This window comes from Mytilus galloprovincialis, chromosome 3, assembly GCF_965363235.1.
Source record: "Mytilus galloprovincialis chromosome 3, xbMytGall1.hap1.1, whole genome shotgun sequence".
In the NCBI taxonomy this organism is placed as follows: Eukaryota; Metazoa; Mollusca; class Bivalvia; order Mytilida; family Mytilidae; genus Mytilus; species Mytilus galloprovincialis.
In genome coordinates this window covers 100,867,742-100,887,481 of record NC_134840.1, presented here as the reverse complement: position 1 = coordinate 100,887,481, position 19,740 = coordinate 100,867,742, and the positions used below count along the sequence as shown (strand labels likewise).

Below are 19,740 nucleotides of genomic sequence, written 5' to 3'. Positions count from 1 at the left end.
CACGCATTACGTCCCGCAAAAAGTGACGTTTTGCGGGAATTCGAACGCTGAAACTGTATCGGATGCCCTTAAAGGGGCACTAGATACGAGATATATAAAAAATCTAAAGAATGATTGTTTTCGATCATTAATGGAAGTGAAATAGTGAAATATTAATTCACTAAGAGAAACTAAAATGGTTCAATTTAGTCAAAATTAAGCTTAAAAAAATTGATAATGAATTATTCACTTGCAAGTGAATAACTCGACCTCATTAAACCTGTATTCATGTGAACTCCAGTTCAACCTCGTAGAAAGAGATAAAATAACGAATGCATTGTCCGTGTACGGTCATTTAAAGGAAAAGAATGTCAACAATGAAAGTGAAACAAAAGTAAATAATTTGTTTGACTGATTCAATTCACAAAAATCATTCTTATTTAAGAAAAAAACTACGATAAACATAAATTTTATTATCTATAATACAAAATTTAGTAGACCTATAAAAATCCCACTGCACGAGTTGCTTAATATATTTATATCTATGTTTATGTTTACATCGCTTATATGGTCATAGAAGGTCAACTCTAAATTTAATTAGATGGCGTCATTGCAAATATTCACACGAAATGAAGCTACATCTTATTGAGACCATAACCTGTAAATTGTTTACTTTATACTTTTGATGTTTTACATTGTTATAAATAAAATATGAGAATTTGAGTCAAATTGGTTAACGTGAATTTGACAGCTAGTGCCACTTTAAGAATTGGACAAAATATTTGATCTAGCAGTTTATCAAGTTGTTGTTTTATTTACCTTTAGACATCAGTTTATATCCAAGTTCAAATTAAAAAGGAATGTACTGATGTGTAAATTGTTATTTGTTACACAGTTTATATTTGTGTTATTGTCTCAATCTGTATGCAGTATTTATATTTAGATATATCAGTTTCATTTACATAATGTCCGACAAATACAGAAGCTAGGTAAGTGATATTATAGATGAGTTATCTTGATCTCTATTTTCTATCGACAAGTTATACGTATAAGTATGCTGCCTGTTTGTCTCTCTATTGAATAGAAAATGTTCAATAAATAGAGTCAACGAGAAGTTTTAAATGATATCTAGTTATTTGTTTTTAGCAATAATATTCCTTAGACATAAGATCTAGTTAGCATAGACGGACAGCAACTGTTGAGCATTTTAATTATAATCGTTGTAACGTTTCCATATAAAAAAATTAAAAAGATAAATAAAAAAGAAGATGTGGTATGATTGCCAATGAGACAACTATCCACAAAAGACCAAAATAACACAGACATTAACAACTATAGGTCACCGTACGTCCTTAAACAATGAGCAAAGCCCATACCGCATAGTCAGCTATAAAAGGCTCCGATAAGACAATGTAAAACAATTCAAACAAAAAACTAACGGCCTTATTTATGTAAAAAAATGAACGAAAAACAAATATGTAACACATAAACAAACGACAACCACTGAATTACAGGCTCCTGACTTGGGACAGGCATGTTTTGTTATCAGCATTTTATTGCGACAATGAAACTACCAATTTTAAAAAGACAGGTAAACATTTCATGATACTTCCAAAACTTAAAATTATTCAGCATTAGAATACACTCTGTCCCATTATATATTGTTTGCGTATCTTAATTGATACGTAACTTTCGTGTATGTTCCCTTTTTACGGACTTCATTTAAATTGTTTGAACTGTGTTCATGGTCTTGGATTGTCGAAGCACATGGTCTCGATCCTTTCGAGGTTCCAGCGTTTCTCACCCTCAATGGGACTGGTGTTTACAAAAGACATTTATTAAATTTGAAGATAAGAGAACTATTGCTATCTCTTATTGATACCCGTTTTTGTTTGCGGGACACATACAATTTCTTCCTTAGTCAGGTACTCATGAGACGTAACAAATAAACTCCCCATAGATACAAGGATTAAAATTTTACATTTACGCTACACTAGTATATTAATAACAAGCCAAAGTTATCAAAGACATTTAAATAACATTTTGTGCTTTTTCTTTTTCAAACCAATCAAAGTAAGACAGGTTGAAAATACAAATGGAAGAGTCAAAATCATATGTCGAAAACGAACTGATAATACCATGACAAACAACAGCCAACAGCCAACCTAGAAAACTTAAGACTGAGCTACATTAACCCAACCATAAACCGCTGTGATCTCAGTCAAAGTTCACTTGCTCAGGAATGGTATGCAGATCTGTTCCATATGTGTCACCCAAAAAAACATGTATTGAATAGTTGTAAGAATAGATTCATCATTGTGAGGGATAAAACATTCTATAAGAAGTTTATCTTTTTAATTTTTGTGAGAGGTTATACTTTCATCATAATTACACAGAATTTCACGAGAAAGGTAGAGTAATTCCGGTGACACTCGCATAACATATTATCTCATTTATATATCATTTGATAAAACAAATAATAATGTCAAGTATGCATACTGTACAGATACTGGTTTAGAAAAAATAGGGGGGGAGGGGATGAAGAACAAAATGATTATAAGAAGCCCCAGTCTTTAAACATAATTCATAATTGTTATCCTTCTCGGTATGCATTTATCTATCATTAACATAATATTCGCATCCTTTTATATTCATAAATCCGCATTTTTATATTTCATCTTATAATAAATTACTTAACGTTCAACAAACTTGCCTATTAAACATATAAATATCACTCATGTTTGCAGGAAATATTCGTCGAATAAAAACCCTTAGATTTAAAATTGAGCGACGACAAATAACGTATTTTTACAAGGAGGAACGTTTAACGTTAAAATGTGTATCGTATAAAATTGAGAATGGAAATAAGGAATATGTCAAAGAGACAACAACCCGACTATAGAGCAGACGTATCTGTTGTATCCATTGTTTTGTAAATGCATATAATCAACTCAACGGATCAATGTGGTAGGATCGGAAAAAGACTGGTTTGCATAGCTGTGACTATGTCTTAAAGTTTGGTTGCAGACTGAAAAACTAATAAATCTTTTGATACATGGTTACTTTATTCAAAAAAGGAGAGTTTATATCTAGTGAAATCCAATTCTAACACGTTGTTAAACATATTTATCGTATGGTTAACACTTTTATTGTGTTGGATTAAAAAATCCTCCGAATCGTTGATCGAGTCTATTGCACTTACCAATAAGACGGCATATGTCCTAATCCGATGACAAACTTTAAAATCAGACATTTTAAAACTTTATGGACGTTTCAAAATGTTAATTTGACGAAATAAAGATGTTCAGGTAAAAAAATGTGAGTGTTTTGTATCTCATGGAAGAAATGCACATCTTCTTAAATGTGCAATAGCTGTCAAATTTATGTTCACCGATTTGACTCAAATTCTCATCTTTGATTCATAACAATGGAAAACATTAATTCAAATTATAAAAAGGGTTAAAAATAAACAATTTACTGGGCATGGGTTCGATAATATTCAGTTTCGTTTCGTGTGTATTTTAGTTTAGACGCCATCTTATTAATTATCGAGTTTACCTCCAAAGACCCCCGATAGCCATATAAGAGATATAAACATAATAAACATAAATAGATTAAGCCATCTGGTACAAATGGATTTTCTAGGTCTATTTAATTTCATAGTATAGATTAAATATATATGTTAATTATCGTTTTTACGTGTATAAGAATGATTTTTTGTGGATCGAATAATTCAGTGAAAAGATTTACCTTTGTTTTACTTTGCAATATTGACATTCTTCACCTTTAAATAACTTTCATGCGTTATCCATATATACCTAAGATCTTAAATTGAAGTTCACATGAATACGGATTCAATGAGGTCGAATAATTTACTTGCAAGTGAATAATTTATCATCAATATTCTTAGCTTCTTTTGACAAAATTGAACCATACTTGCTGCTAAAAGCAAATTATTATTTCACTATTTCACTTTCATTAATGATTGAACAAATAAAAATCATATTGAAAATTGTTATTTGTCTCGTAGCTAGCGCCCCTTGTAAACCTTTGAAAATTGTCAGTGACCTATCAAATAGCCAATGGAAATGTCGTAATATACTCTAATGATGCTAAATGAACCAATACAATTAATGCATATTTGCATATCACTTTTTCGTATGACACTCCGTACAAGGAGTACTAGCGAACGGTTCCATTGAAATTTACAAACACACTAAAATCCAGGTGACTTTTAAATCTATTATATTTTAAACTATTTCACATAAGGAGATAACCATTTTAATTTTTTTGGTCACCAAGTAAACAAACACAACACAGTGTCACTCTTAAAAAATCAATTCAAAATTTGCAAGAAATAATTTTGCCAAAAAAATGACCATTTTGATTTATTATACCTTCTATTGAAATGTAAATACATTATAGTTGGCTGCTATTTATATTTATTTTTTTATACCAGGTTATTTATCTTTATAATAACACAATATTTCACGAAAAAAATGAGTGGTTCTGGGGACACTTGTTTGATCTGTGGATAAAACAAATATAATGTTCAGTATGCAAACTTTAATTTGCGACTACGAATGTATGATTACTGTCTTAAATAAGATAGGTGGGCTTAAGAGCATAATGATGAAGACGAGACCCCACTTTTAAACATAATTCGTAATTTTTTTCGTTTTCTCATATAGAAATGTTGTTAAACTTTAAATAAATTGTTTGACCTTGAACACAATCTGCCCATTTCACAAATATATCAATTATAAGAAGTATTTGTGGAATAAAACCCTTAGATTTGAAAAGTTGGCAAAGACAAAAAAAAATTAAATTTTTACAATGAGGAACGTTTCACATTAAAAAGTGTATCGTATCTGTTTTATCGTTATCATTGTTTTGTAAATGCATATTATCAACGGATCGATGTTATAGGATCGGAAATAACTGTTTTGCATAGTCGTGTCTTAACGATTGAAAACGATTTGGTTGTTTTTAAATATTAAAAAACCGTTCTGTATGGCATTATCTACAATTAATTCATGCATGATATATCTAATGGAGGTTTGATTTGAATGAAAATAATACAATTGTACATTTGACATGTTATAAAAACTTTGTCGGAGCCGATATTTATGTAGTCGTCCATTAAGCGCTCATAAATATACACACATTATGAATTAGAATTATCTGTGACATGTTTAGCATCTGATGCTGAAGACTTCCTGTAAATCTAATGCGTAATACTAGATTAAAGTCATAAGAAACGAGTGACCGATAAAAAAAATGTTACTCCAATTTTTGTACCAATGCATGCATATATCATAAACTTAATGTTCTGTGCTCGATTTTATCATATTTTACATATCCTTATCGTAGTCATCGTCCAAAAAATATTTCGCTGGGTCAGTGTTTATACGAAATATGGCCGCTCATTAATTATCGTGATTTTAACCCGAAGTTTACCGATTGTCACCTTATAGTAAATAAAAACAAAGTAAGCATGGAGATAGAGGTAAGCACGTGTATAACATGTATTATAAGTTTAATTCATTTCGAGGATGGAGCGATGTTTATCGGTGTTTTTCTTATTTTTTTCAAGTTCCTATTCTCAACTAAGCTTTTACATGACAGTTACTAATTAATTTTGTGTTTTTAAAGTGCAAAAATGTGAAAATCGTAAATGCTTAGCGAAAGAGGTACCGATAGGGGGAATACATTTGATTCATTGACACTAGTAAATAAATTTTCGACAAATGATCACAAATTGAAATGATTTGAATTTTGGTAAACATTGTAAATTTAATGGTCCGCATGATACCAATAAATATGATTCAGTAACACAATAGTGTATATAAGAATAAGGAGATGTGGTATGATTGACAACGATCTAACTGAATAAAGTATATGTAGTAATTAATTATAGACAACCGTACGACCTTCCACAATAAAAACTCATATCGTGTATCTGCAAAAAAAAAAATTTTCGGGGAAAACAATATAAAAAAATTGAAATTTACTGGTGAGATTTATCCCATAAACGTTAGAAGCAAGTGTTCATGAGCACTAGCTATGATAAGAAATACAACGTTATCATTTTATGTACTATTAAACGTGTGCTTCTTTCAATTTATTACTGCATACAGTTTCAAAAGTGTTCTATGATCTGTAATCTGTGCGTTCTTCCTTGAAATGGATTTTTCATAACACCGAAAAGTGGTGGCACCAAATTTATAATCTAAGATTGTTTTTTGTGAAATATTAAACCTATTTACAAATGTATAAATAATTCTTTTAATTATACTTTGATGTGACAAATTTGTAAAGCACATCTCTGTCATAAAAAAAGGAAAACAGTTTGATAAGCAAAAATTTAACATTTTCATCTTGACATTTAAGATCTTGAATAAATGCTTTAAAGATGCATTTATCACAAACGTGGTTTTCAACAATTAAAGAGTAAACAGCCCAAGTGTGTAATAAATGTTTGCGTAATTTATATCAATTATAGAATTCAGACCATTCAAGAAGTAGATCGCGTTCACCAAGTTCGGATAGTCCCTTTGAGCCAGTTGTAAGAGGAAAGGGTAGTCGCGCCAGAGGTAGAGGTCGTGGTAGGGGAAGAGGAAGACGTGGAAGGGGCAGAGGCGGACAGCGGGGTGGTGCCCAAGCTCAACCTGTAGAAAACAGAGCCCATTTGGCACAGCAATCGAGGGAGACTCGCGATACACAGTTGCAGGTATTCTGTTTGACGCTTATATTTCTTTTCTTTTTTTATTTCTTATTGAAATATATAAATTAGTCTCAAATTCAATGTCGCTGTGGACATTTAAATATAACAATTGCTTGAAACCAATATTTTTTTATGCATAAACCCCGGCCCTCCTTCTTTGAATTTATACCGTCTTTCACGTGCAAAGGTATGATACAGGCAGATTCTTTTTTTTTATCTTCTTTGTTAAAACTACAGATAACGTGGATCTTTGGTTGGATTTGCGTGATGTGTACATTTACATGTGTGGCAATAATGGAATAAGAAATATCGCATGCGCTATTGTAAATAGGACGCATATAAGAACTTGCTACAACTGCTTCATGGGTCAGTCGATGGTATGTTTTGTTTACCATTTTTATTTAAACTGGAAACAAGTAATAAAAACTTACAGCATTGCCTCTCAGGCCACTTTGTTGCTGTGAGCGCTACCTTGTAGCGGCATTAGCCGGCTTTTGTTTCAAATTTACATATGGAGCAAAGAGAAATTCCACTTTTTAACAAAGCTCAGACATTTATCACCCAATTCCGGCGTTTATCAACAAGAGTGCACACACTGAAATGTCTCGCCTTCTTTACTAAACCTTGATACTATCTTGATAGACCTTAATATAAAGCTTTATTACAACTGTCACATAAACTCAACATTAACCAAGAAAAGGAAACATTGATCAATCAACCATGAAAATGAGGTCAAGGTCATATGAACCATGCTAGGCAGACATGTAGAGCTAACAATTCTTCAATACAACAAATATAGTTGACTTATTGCTTATAAATAAAGAAAAACAGACCAAAACACACAAACACTTAAAACTTAGCAATGGACCGTGAAAATGAGGTCAAAGTCAAGAAAAACAAGCGTAACAGACATAATGATCAGAAAATATGTCCATACACCAAATATAGTTGACCTAATGCAAAAAGTATTAGAAAAATAGACCAAAACTAAAAAACTTAACTTAAACCACTGAACCATGAAAATGAGGTCAAGGTCAGATGACACCTGTCAGCTAAACATGTACACCTTACAATCGTTCCATACACCAATTATAGTACACCTATTGCATATAGTATAAGAAAAACACAAAAACTGAACTATAACCACTGTACCATGAAAATGAGGTCAAGGTCAGATGACACCTGCCCATTGGACATGTACACCTTACAGTGCTTCCATACACCGAATATACTAGACCTATTGCTTATAGTATCTGAGATATGGAGTTGACCACGAAAACTTAACCTTGTTCACTGATCCATGAAATGAGGTCGAGGTCAAGTGAAAGCTATCTGACAGGCATGAGGACCTTGCAAGGTATGCACATACCAAATATAGTTATCCAATTACTTATAATAAGAGAAAATTCAACATAACAAAAAATCTGAACTTTTTTTCAAGTAGTCATTGAACCATGAAAATGAGGTCAAGGACATTGGACATGTGACTGACGGAAAGTTCGTAACATGAGGCATCTATATACAAAGTATGAAGCATCCAGGTCTTCTAAAATATAAAGCTTTTAAGAAGTGAGCTAACACCGCCGCCGCCGCCGCCGGATCACTATCCCTATGTCGAGCTTTCTGCAACAAAACTTGCAGTCTCGACAAAAATATTATCGCAAAATGATGGAAGGGAGAATCAAAAACTCAGTCACTGATATCATCTCCCCATCACTATCAAAGAACAAGAAACCTTGATTTTCGTAGCCCAATGCGATTTCCCACTTCACGATTTTTTTTTGCAAGACAATTCATTTTTTCTCTATCATATTTTCTATCTTTTCCACCATTTTTTCCAGTATTCATGTCCACCTTTTTAGCTCACCTGACCCGCAGGGCCAAGTCAGCTTTTCTCATCACTTGGCGTCCGTCGTCCGTCATCTGTCGTCCGTCGTCGTTAACTTTTACAAAAATCTTCACCTCTGAAACTACTTGGCAAAATAAAATCAAACTTGGACACACTCATCATTTGGGTATCTAGTTTGAAATTGTGTCCGGTGACCCGGCCAACCAACCAAGATGGCCGTCATGGCTAAAAATAGAACATAGGGGTAAAATGCAGTTTTTGGCTTATAACTCAAAAATCAAAGCAATTAGAGCAATTCTGACAGGGGTATAATTGTTTATCAGGTCAACATCTATCTGCACTCAAATTTTCAGATTAATTGGACAACTGGTTGTTAGATTGCTGCCCCTGAATCGGTAATTATAATAAAATTTTGCTGTTTTGGTTATTATTTTGAATATTATTATAGATAGAGATAAACTGTAAACACCAATAATTTACAGCAAAGTAAGACCTAAAAATAAATCAACATGACCAAAATGGTCAATTGACCCCCATAAGGAGTTATTGACCTTTTTAGTCAATTTTGAACAATTTTCATACAATTTGTATATTTTTACTAACATTTTCAACTGAAACTACTGGGCCAATCATTATAGAAAGGGATAATCGTACACAGCAAGAATGTTCAGTAAAGTAAGAGTAACACTGAAACACATCACCATCACCAAAACACAATTTTGTCATAAATCCATCTGTGTACTTTGTTGAATATTCACAGACCAAGGTGAGCTTTTGAGCCTCTAGTTTTGTTTATGAGCTACTAGGGAACAAGAATAATTTTTGGTTACTGGCAGTAGGACTGCAAATCCATCTTGATTAGCAAGTGCTATCAGATGAATAAAAATGTCTAGCCGTCCATCTCTCTGTATGATTTCGTTTTTTTTAAAGTTCTGAATATGAATTAAATATTGGCTACTGGACGTAAGGCAAATACATCCATATTTGTAAAAGGCATTTCACATGACCCCGTCTATTTAAAGGGGGATAGGAGGGCAGGGATGGTTGTAGCCATTTCAAAAAGGGGGTCCTCACCCAGGACAAAGGGGGAAGGGGGTCCAACTCCATCTCATGTCCAATTCAAATGCATTGATCGTCCAAAAAAGGGGGTTCCAACCCCCGGAATCCCCCCCTGGATCTGCGCCTGAAGGGGTTTTGATCCCGAACACCCGGTGTTTAAAACAGGATATCCCGAGGTCCAGAACTTAAATAAATTGACATCTTCGCAACCCGAAATCCCGAGCTTAAAAACACTCTATCCAGGAGTCCCTATCAAGGTCCTTTCCTCCAATTAAACACGACCTTTATATTATTTTTTTCTTGTCCTGCACACAAATGAAACTTTAAACTGCTGTACATAAGGGCAAACAAAAATCAGTCAATAGAACCTCTTTTCTTTCGGCTTTTTCTTGTTGTGAATGAAATTAAAACAGTTATATTGACTTATTTATTATTTCATAAAGATGTAGAAACCAAGTCTGTCTATTATAATAATGATCAAATATTAAATTTCAGAATCGTGTAAGCTTATTGTCAGAAGAGGACCTAAGATTTACAGTTCTTGAGGCATGCCGTTCACAGCCATCCCTCATGTTCACCATATTAAACAGGACCTCATTGCAGCCTAATAACCCAGTACATCCTGAAGAAAACAATCGCAATCAACCTTCCTGGTGCCGATGTAGTTTTTGTAGGGATATGCCCACAGTACAAGAGAGGGTGTGTTGCAGACAAATCCCAAACAACTGCCATTCACGTTTACCAGTAAGTACTAGTAGTTATGCAAAGTTATTTACCTAGATATCAAGTTAGAAATAAAGAGATGTGGTATGATTGCATATGAGTCAAATATCCAGTACAGTCCATATGTTCTTTATCATATCTTTATTATATCCATTCAAGAAAAAAAAATAATATCAACATTAAATTCATAAACATCTGTTTGAAAAATTATCTTTCTCCAGTTTTACTTTTATAGATTTGTTTTTAAATTTTTTTCAGGATTTTAGTAATGTGGTTCTTGATGCTCTGGTTTTGGAGGTGGCAATCCGCTATAGAAACAATTTTATGGCGCAACAAAATGCTGATGACGATTACAACAAATGTCACAGATATGCCGCCTACAGACAATATAGTCTGTGGACCCATGGACATTTGGGTGCTGGTAATAGGAGGACAATACCAAGCTGCTGTGTATGGCGTATTAGAGACACATACTCAGAACATTCAGGTCAATATGTTGGCTATGTTGGTGGTAGATTTGGATAACTGTAATAAATTGTAGTTTTCTTCATAAGTCTCATATTTTTTGTCCAGCTTGATGCAAATCACTTAATTAACAGACTGATATATCTGTCATGCATTACTGACCATAAAATGTATGTTCAGTCTTAAAATTTAAAGTTTTAGTAAAAGTATCACATAATCTTAACGTGATCTAAAAAAACCTTGATAACTGTCAAATTTACCAAACCAGAATTACATTCACACTTACAATAACTCTAAACCATAGATGATCTATTGCTTATAGTTTTAAATAACAAATCTAAATATATAGGAGGAAGTTGTATATATGCCAATGACACAACTCTTCATCCAAGAAAGACATTATAAAAGTTAACCATTATAGGTCAAGGTATGGCCATTAAACAAATACCTTGAGTCACATTAACACTTTGTTTTGAACAATGAACCATGAAAATCAGATGAACCTTGTGAGAAAGACATGTATATTTTAAAATCCTTCCATCATCCAATACAGTACTCTTGCTTATAGTATTAAAGGGACAAACTTCCTCTGTAAAACTGAACATTTACTCATGAACCATGATAATTGTGTCAAGTTCAGATGACACCTGCCAGTTGGACATGTATACATTGCAACCCCATTTCATACCCAAAATATAGTTGATGTACTGGTTATAGTATCTGAGATATGGACTTGACTTTGCAGTATGGGCTCTGCTCATTGTTGAGGGTGGTGTTGTGACCTATTGTTGTTAATTTCTGTGTCATTTAGGTCACTTGTGGAATGTTGTCTCATTGGAAATCATACCACATCTTCTTTTTTATACTGACCACAAAAGCATACCATTTTTCAATAATCCATTAAAATGAGATTTCATTCCATGTTGTAACTTGCATGTCTTTTTTAAGAAGTTGAGTATTTGTGATTATAATTAGTGTCTTTTGCCATTTAATATTTTTGATGATTCTTTAAATTCTTTTTTTTATTAATTATCATTTCTGATAAAATGATCATGATCTTTGTTGTGGTAAAATAAAGGTGGACGTACATTTGAAGGGGACAAAAATAAAAGTAATTAATCCTAATGGCAAAAACAAATGGACCATGAAAATGACTACAGTAATGTTATAACTGTAGTCATAAGGTTCCAAATGCCATTTTACTAATTAATACATTGAATTAATAAATAAAAATTATAACATTAAAATGATAAATATAAGTTAACAAGAACTCCAATCATAGTCCAATGTTTTGTCAGGGTCTTCAGTCTTAACAAAACGGGACTTCTTCTCAGCCACTAGCTCAGATGTTGGTGGTGGTGGTGTTGGTGCTAATGTTGGTGATATGCGTCTTGGGTCATCATTTGATAACACAACTCTTCCGTTCATTCCAACTGGATCATGAATCCGTGCCATGACTATGTCCTTCGTTATTGACTCTATATATTCATAGTTTTTATCTTCCCTCAAAGCATATGTAGACCATCTACCTCCTTTTTTGCTGTAATATCTTTGGTATCTGAAAACAAATATGTTAGAATATGATCAGGTATATTCAAAATATTGTTAAATATTGTATTATTTAACAAACGAGAGACATGCATGCACTTTTTACGGGGGGGAAATATTATTTAGTTATAATTCATTAAAGAGATATGGAAAGAAAGCACCCAAATATAATCAATCTTATTGCCTTCCATACTCCTCCCCCAATCACATAAATTTCGATATACTGTAACCTCATACATTCTAATAAAAAATTATAATGTGCATGGGTTATATTTGTTTAAAAAAAATTGTTTAATGGAATATTTGTGTTTGCATAGCAGTGTTTGTTAAATGTATATAATTAATGACCTATCTTTTCATTTATAGATATTACATAATTTAATCTGAATTTTAATTCATGTACATGAATGATTAAAACCAATATCATAATGATTTTTGTATGTACCTTGTACTCCCATCTTTGTTCAAGAACGTATTTCTTTGACAGTTGGCATTATGGTCTAATGCTGCCAAGAAATTTCTTGCCCTATATGATGGCGGGTTGTAAGAATGTCGTTTTGAAGCATACTTTAAAATGAGATTTTGGAAATTTTCCAATCCAGCTGTGCTTCTAAAACATAAAAGAATTAAAATTAGGATAAATTTGAATAAGAAGGTGAACTCATTTTTGAACAATAAAATGCAAGTTTTATGAAGACCAGGCTTATGACAGACAGATTACAATCAAAAACATTTCTATTCCACTTTTTATTCCTTCATTGGTAAAATAACAGTATTAAAAACATTGCATTAGAAATTTAATATAAAGTAGTCCAAATGTCATATTTTTTTTAATGGAGTTGAAGTATTACCTCACCCAATGCATCAAAACTGTAAAACAATGTTCTATACATATTTGCAGTTGATGAGATTTTGGCACAAAATAGAAGACTGAACATTCATATATCATGTATATGTAAAGCTGTCATGCTCCAAATTATAATGTATAGAATAATGTTTTTTTAATATTAACTTAATCGTGATAATGATGGTCTGTTTTAAAGTTACACCAACATTATATCTTCATGCAAAATTATATATTAAACTGCAGTTCAAGTAGTAAGGGATCTTGCTTATTAGCCTTTTGTTCATCACAATTTCAATTAAACTGTTATGAGTTGGAGATCCTGCTTTCAACCATCCTTTCTGTCTGTCATCACAAAGAGGGCCATGCTGACATGTATTGCTCCCGGTGTCTGTATAGGAGACTGCCCATTCATGTTCATTGACTACATGGTGGATGATCCCACATCATACTCCCTGAAAATGGAATAATAAAATTGCAAGCCTCTTTATTCTGTTTATATTTAAAAACATCTGGTAACAATTGAACATGACAATGATACATAAACTTACATATTAAAATACTTACTCATTAAAGCCTCGACTTGTATATGAGCATCTGTTACAACTTCTATAATCTTCATTCCTTTGTCTAGCAAGAATTGCAGTCCAATCTTGAAACAAGCCTTTTCAAGATTGGTGCTCTTTCTCTCAGTCATACGTTTGTCCATGGTTATAATGCAAAGGATCTTTTTAGATATCATTTCCATTAAGGTGTATGAACAGTACTGGGCTGAATGACCAGGACTATCCATTCTCCCATCACCTGAAAGCAGTTGTTATTTTTAATCAAATGGACAGGATCTTACATAAATAAAATGAAATGAATTTTCATTTCAATTGACACAATGATTTATCCATTAAATTGAGAATGGAAATGGGGAATGTCTCAAAGAGACAACAACCCGACCAAATAAAAAACAACAGCAGAAGGTCACCAACAGTGTTTATAACTATGAAAAACATCTATCTTCGCATGCTATTAGGAAATAAACATGGGTGAGTCCATAGTATAAGGATGTTTTACTCGCCCTATCATTATTTATATTCAAAGGACACTCAGATTCGGGTAAAACCACTGAATTTTGCATTATAATTAGAAAGATGATATCAAAGGGAACATGTGTAATAAGTTTGATTGAACTTCAACTTCCTCAAAAACTACCTTGACCAAAAGTTTATCATAAAGCTTGAGACACAAGACTATCAAACAGATGAACATGCCTAAAACATAATGCCCATTAATGGAGCCTTAAAAAAAATTGTCTATAAATGAGATTATAAGTTTTTTTCAAAGAAACCTTCTAACATATTTTCACTTTTTCATTTTGTTGGTTTGCTGTCTCTTTCATGAATACTCAAATAACTCAATATATCTTTTTGTGTATTTTCACATTTAGAACTAACCTAACACAACAAGATCTTGATTATGAAAATGTTCAAAAAGCTCATTTTGTTCCTTTTTCCAAATTTCATCAATTGTAGGAATCAGGTAGGTTCTTTGCATCTTACAATAGGAAACTGATGACGGAATTGGAAGCTTCAGAAATTTTGCAAACAGGTTGATCTTTTGATAGTTACTTCCTGACTGTAACAGGGCTGAGGAAAACAACAAGTCTCCACTGTGAAGTCTCCTATTCAGAATAGGCTGTGAGCACCAACTGTGGGCTAAGTGGTTCCTTGTGCATATCTGAAATTATAAAACATTGAACTTAAAATGGATTTCATTTTCAAGGGTGTAACACACAGATTGGGAATATCATGTGATCAAATAAGCAACATCTGAATATGTTTGTAATTTGAATAAGTTTCACGGCAGGAAAAACTACTGAGGGAGGCGTCCTAATCAGGTGTGTTTAGGCTAGATATTTTGGAATTGATCCTTTTAGGATTTGGATGGTGTTTTTTTTTAATATTGGGATGTTGTAATTTTATTTTTTTTTACATTTGGGACCTAGGTATTTCATGTGTTTAGGTCCAGGATTTCAAAATTAGGATCCCTCCTACCCTTTACCACTGTTAATAGTAAAAATTTATCAAAATTAAAAACAAGAACACTAGCACATGTAACTATACCACAACCCGCAATTCAATTGTGTCTGACAGATGAAACACATTAGCAGATGATAAGTTACAATTGCACACCTGTTTTTCATATATATATGAATCCATAAATTTGGGTCACTGATAAATAGATGGACAAGATGAATTTCATATAGCCTTAATCCTATTTAATAATATAAAAGTAAAAGAAATGAATAAAATTTATTTACACAAAAATTGCAATATATGATTTAAAATAATTTCCAACCTAATTATCATGATTATGAATATATATTTTATTTAGCGCTATGATACATGTATGCAATAAATATAAAACAGCCATTACCCATTTCAAGTATAATGCTGACGAAATGACTTCTGTTTTTATTGACAAGAACTGTTGAAATCCTTTCACAGGACACATCTTATTGACAGAAGTGTTAGCAAGCTGTTTTAATTGCTGCAAAAAAAACAGGAAAGGAGTGTCTTCTAACAAGACGTTGACATCTGTCTCTGTTTGAACATGTGTAAAGTCTGGACCTAACTCGTCATCTGGCTGGTCAGGATCTATTTCATTATCTTTTTCTTCCTCACTCTCCAGGTCACTATCAAACTCAAATAAAAGGTCATGGTCTTTTCTGCAATCAAAGAGTTATACAAATTTTATAACATTAACATGTACATATTTAGTAGCTTTTTCCATTTAAAAATGTTTACACCCAATTTTTTGTCAATTCTATTTTTAAACATAACATTCCTTATCAACCAGTTTTAATTATTTGGTATAATTTCCTTTGTTTCTCATGTGACATTTCTATATATTTACCATTGCAGAATTTTTTTACTGGTGTGACTTTGTAAGTCTAAACAGGTTCTATACTGAATTTTGCCTTAAATGAAATTAAAAAGTGCACACGCTGAAATGACTGTTGTGTTTTACTGACCATATGTTATTTTGTGTTGAAGGATAAAAGTTATACTATAAAAATTAAAAAAAACAAAACATTTCAAATGATACTTGATAGTAAAATGAACAACGAACATAATCAGACAATGTTATTATTGATCCGCAAAATCATGTTACGGTAAGGTTAATCTTGTACGATGGACATATAAAAAGAAGATGTGGTATGATTGCCAATGAGACAACTATCCACAAAATACCAAAATGACACAAACATTAACAATTATAGGTCACTGTAAGGCCTTCAACAATGAGAAAAGCCCATAGTCAGCTATAAAAGGTCCCGATAAGACAATGTAAAACAATTCAAACGAGGAAACTAACGACCTTATTTATTTCAAAAAATAAACAAAAAACAAATATGTAACACATAAACAAACAACAACCACTGAATTACAAGCTCCTGATGTTTATCTTGTCATGACCCATACATTTTGGGGATCTATAGCTTTTTATAAAGGGGGGGGGGTCCAGTCATTCTTCAGAAATTTCCTATAGAATTAACCAAATTTATCCCACAAAAGGGGTTTATAAAGCCCCTGGATTATCAAATTATCAAAAACAATGAATTCTTTGTAACATGAGGCATATATCATGTATATGTATACAAGATATGAAGCATTAAGAATTTTTATACATGAAAATATATAAATGGTGCACATCGTTACCTCCAGATAGTGATTCCTATATATAAATTTTACACATGTATTCTGAGCAAGAAATTGAACTTACCTCAAAGTTAAATCTAGACTGGGTACGTATTCATCATCCGAAAAACTGTCATCTTCCTGTTCATATATCAAATTCTTTTCAGAATTTGTAATTGTTAGACTGAAATAAAAATAATAGTGAAAGAATAACTTTCAATTTCTTTATTGTATTTTAATTATAACATGACATATGTGTAAATAATAACATGATTAAATGATAATACAGCATCTAATCCTTTGACAAAATCCTCCTTTGAGAGCAATGATTCGGCAACTGCAACATTGTATGCTTACTAGCCATGCATACATTACATACTTCTCTTTGAATACAGATATACGATATCTATTTTTAAATAACATATATTGTAATAGGTTAAAATATATAATTTAAGAAAAACAGACTGTGAGTGCGAAAGTGGACTTTAACATCACCATAAGTGGATTACAATAATTTAAACATTGGCTTCAGAAATATATGAGATCCCATAGTGATCTATGGTTTATTAATACATGTACCAGGTACATGAACCTGTTTACAGAAAAGTAAAAAAATAATTGTATGAATTGAACATGCAATAGCAAATATCAAATGAAAAAAACACCATACAACATGGACGACACTTGTTTAAGTTGGTAATATTTATACAAGTATGTACAGTATTCTAAACTTATTCAAACAAGTTTTTTTTACTTACTCAAAGGGATTTACAAAACTGTTGTTTTTCTGAAATAATTTTATTTCCTGATAATTTTCCATTTCTTCCCCTCCTGACATGGGTTCATTACTAAAATCATAAAAGCCATGTTGAAATATTTATATGTTTGCACAAATTAATAAATGTGTGCTAAGTTTAGTGACAAATAAATTTATTAACTATATATATACATGTATATATTGAAAACTTAGTTTTTCATTCTTAAATAATCAGAACAAATCTACAAATTAGAGTATGCAATAAATTCTATCTGAAATGAAATTCATCTTTAACATTATATTTTATATATTTGGTGTTTGGTATGAATGTGTTTATGAATTTACATGACTTATAATTTGGAGTAGAAATATATATATATATACATAATGATATTTATATATAGATGATAACTATATACATGTATATGGTGAAGTTTTTTAAGTTGTTATTTACATATGTCATTTTTTTGTTTGGACATTATCATCATTTTAAATACATTGTACATGCACAATATAGTTGACTCATCAAGTAAATTTAAGTTATCATGCCACATCTTCATTTATATAGAGTATGTTTTATTTTTTGAAAGGTACATTTAAACTGTGCATATACTAATAAAAAAAAATGGCTTTGAAGTTTACTACCTCAAGGTTAGTTTTATTTATGAAGTTGACTTACTCTTTTGCACATTCATGGTCTGAGGAAGACATTGCAGACACATCTGAAATAATTGGGCAATGAGTCTGTTTCAGTTTTTTTTTCTCAGGAGTTGAAGAACATGCCCCAGCAGGATAGACTGATTTTTCAATGTACCTACAATTACAAAATTAGAAAGGAGTAAAATAATTTTAAAAGCACAATTTAAATCATCATTCATGATGATTACAATGGATAAGCAAAACATATTAAAACTATAACTATTTATATGGATATTCATGTATGTATATGTTGTTTTACAATTGCACAATGAACATACATATATATATATATACATGTATGACATTGTGGTGTGCCAGACAAAACAAATAAATTTGTTGTGCCAAAGATGTCCTTGGTTGTGCAGAGTATTGAGAACAGACTCCTGTACTGAAGACCACAGAGACAAATGGCAAAGCAAAACATACATGCAGATGCATGTCTTTCTATGTTCAAAGTAAAATTTACAAGACTTCATTATCATTTTGGATTAAGCTTAATCCTCGTTTCATGTTAACCAAATATATGGCTTAACCTGCATTTTTTTTATCTATGTTTTTTAATAGAAATAAAACAGTATATATCATCAACCAAAAAGAAACCGTATGAATATGTTAGATTAGCAAAATTACGACTTGTTTCCAATATACTTTGCTAAGTTCATCCCTATTTAATGGCTTTCCCTCAACGAGACCCACAAAAATGAAATGTATTCAACATCGGAAATTTTACCGGTTTGACCAGTGAATAACAAATCCTTTTAAACAATTAATTCTTCAAACATATGTTACTTATCTATTTCTTCAATAAAAGTCATGCATTTTATTTAAAAGAAGCTATATTCAACAGAAAAATAACAGCAATGAACAGCTGATTGAAACTTACACGTCTAGAAGAGTCTTAGCTACTTCGGCATTTGTTTTCAAACGAAGCGCAGCTTTCAGCTCGTTCCATCGACTATATTCACTTCCAATAGATATCCTATACATGTTGCATCTTGCATTTGACTCCATTTTGTGTCTTTTTTTGGCAGTATCAGTGAGAGTAAATTTTCTACCACGTTTATGATCCATCTCTGTCATGTTGGTTTTTCCCTTCGCACATGCGTATTGCGATAATCGGATGTTTACGAATAAGGTCACGCTAATTATAAAAGGTCACTTTGCATACGGAAAAAATATGTCGGCGAATAGCTTGCTGGAAGCAAGCTATTAAATATAGTAAACTTCCTTTTAATGTGGACTATTTAAAGAATTTTCTTGAAAAAGAAGTAGTGGACATAAGTTTTATAATAAAAACTATCTATTTACGTATAAAAAACATATGCATAATTTTTTTTGGATTTGAGGTTTCTTATGACTTTAAGGTAGTAACTCACTAGCATCAGTCTCCTTGTAATA

At 31.9% G+C, this 19,740-nt stretch overlaps 1 pseudogene; it reads right to left on the bottom strand.

Annotated features, from left to right (window-relative positions):
- Positions 1-11,844: 11,844 nt before the first annotated feature.
- Positions 11,845-19,668, bottom strand: LOC143069540 (uncharacterized; annotated as a pseudogene).
- Positions 19,669-19,740: the final 72 nt, after the last annotated feature.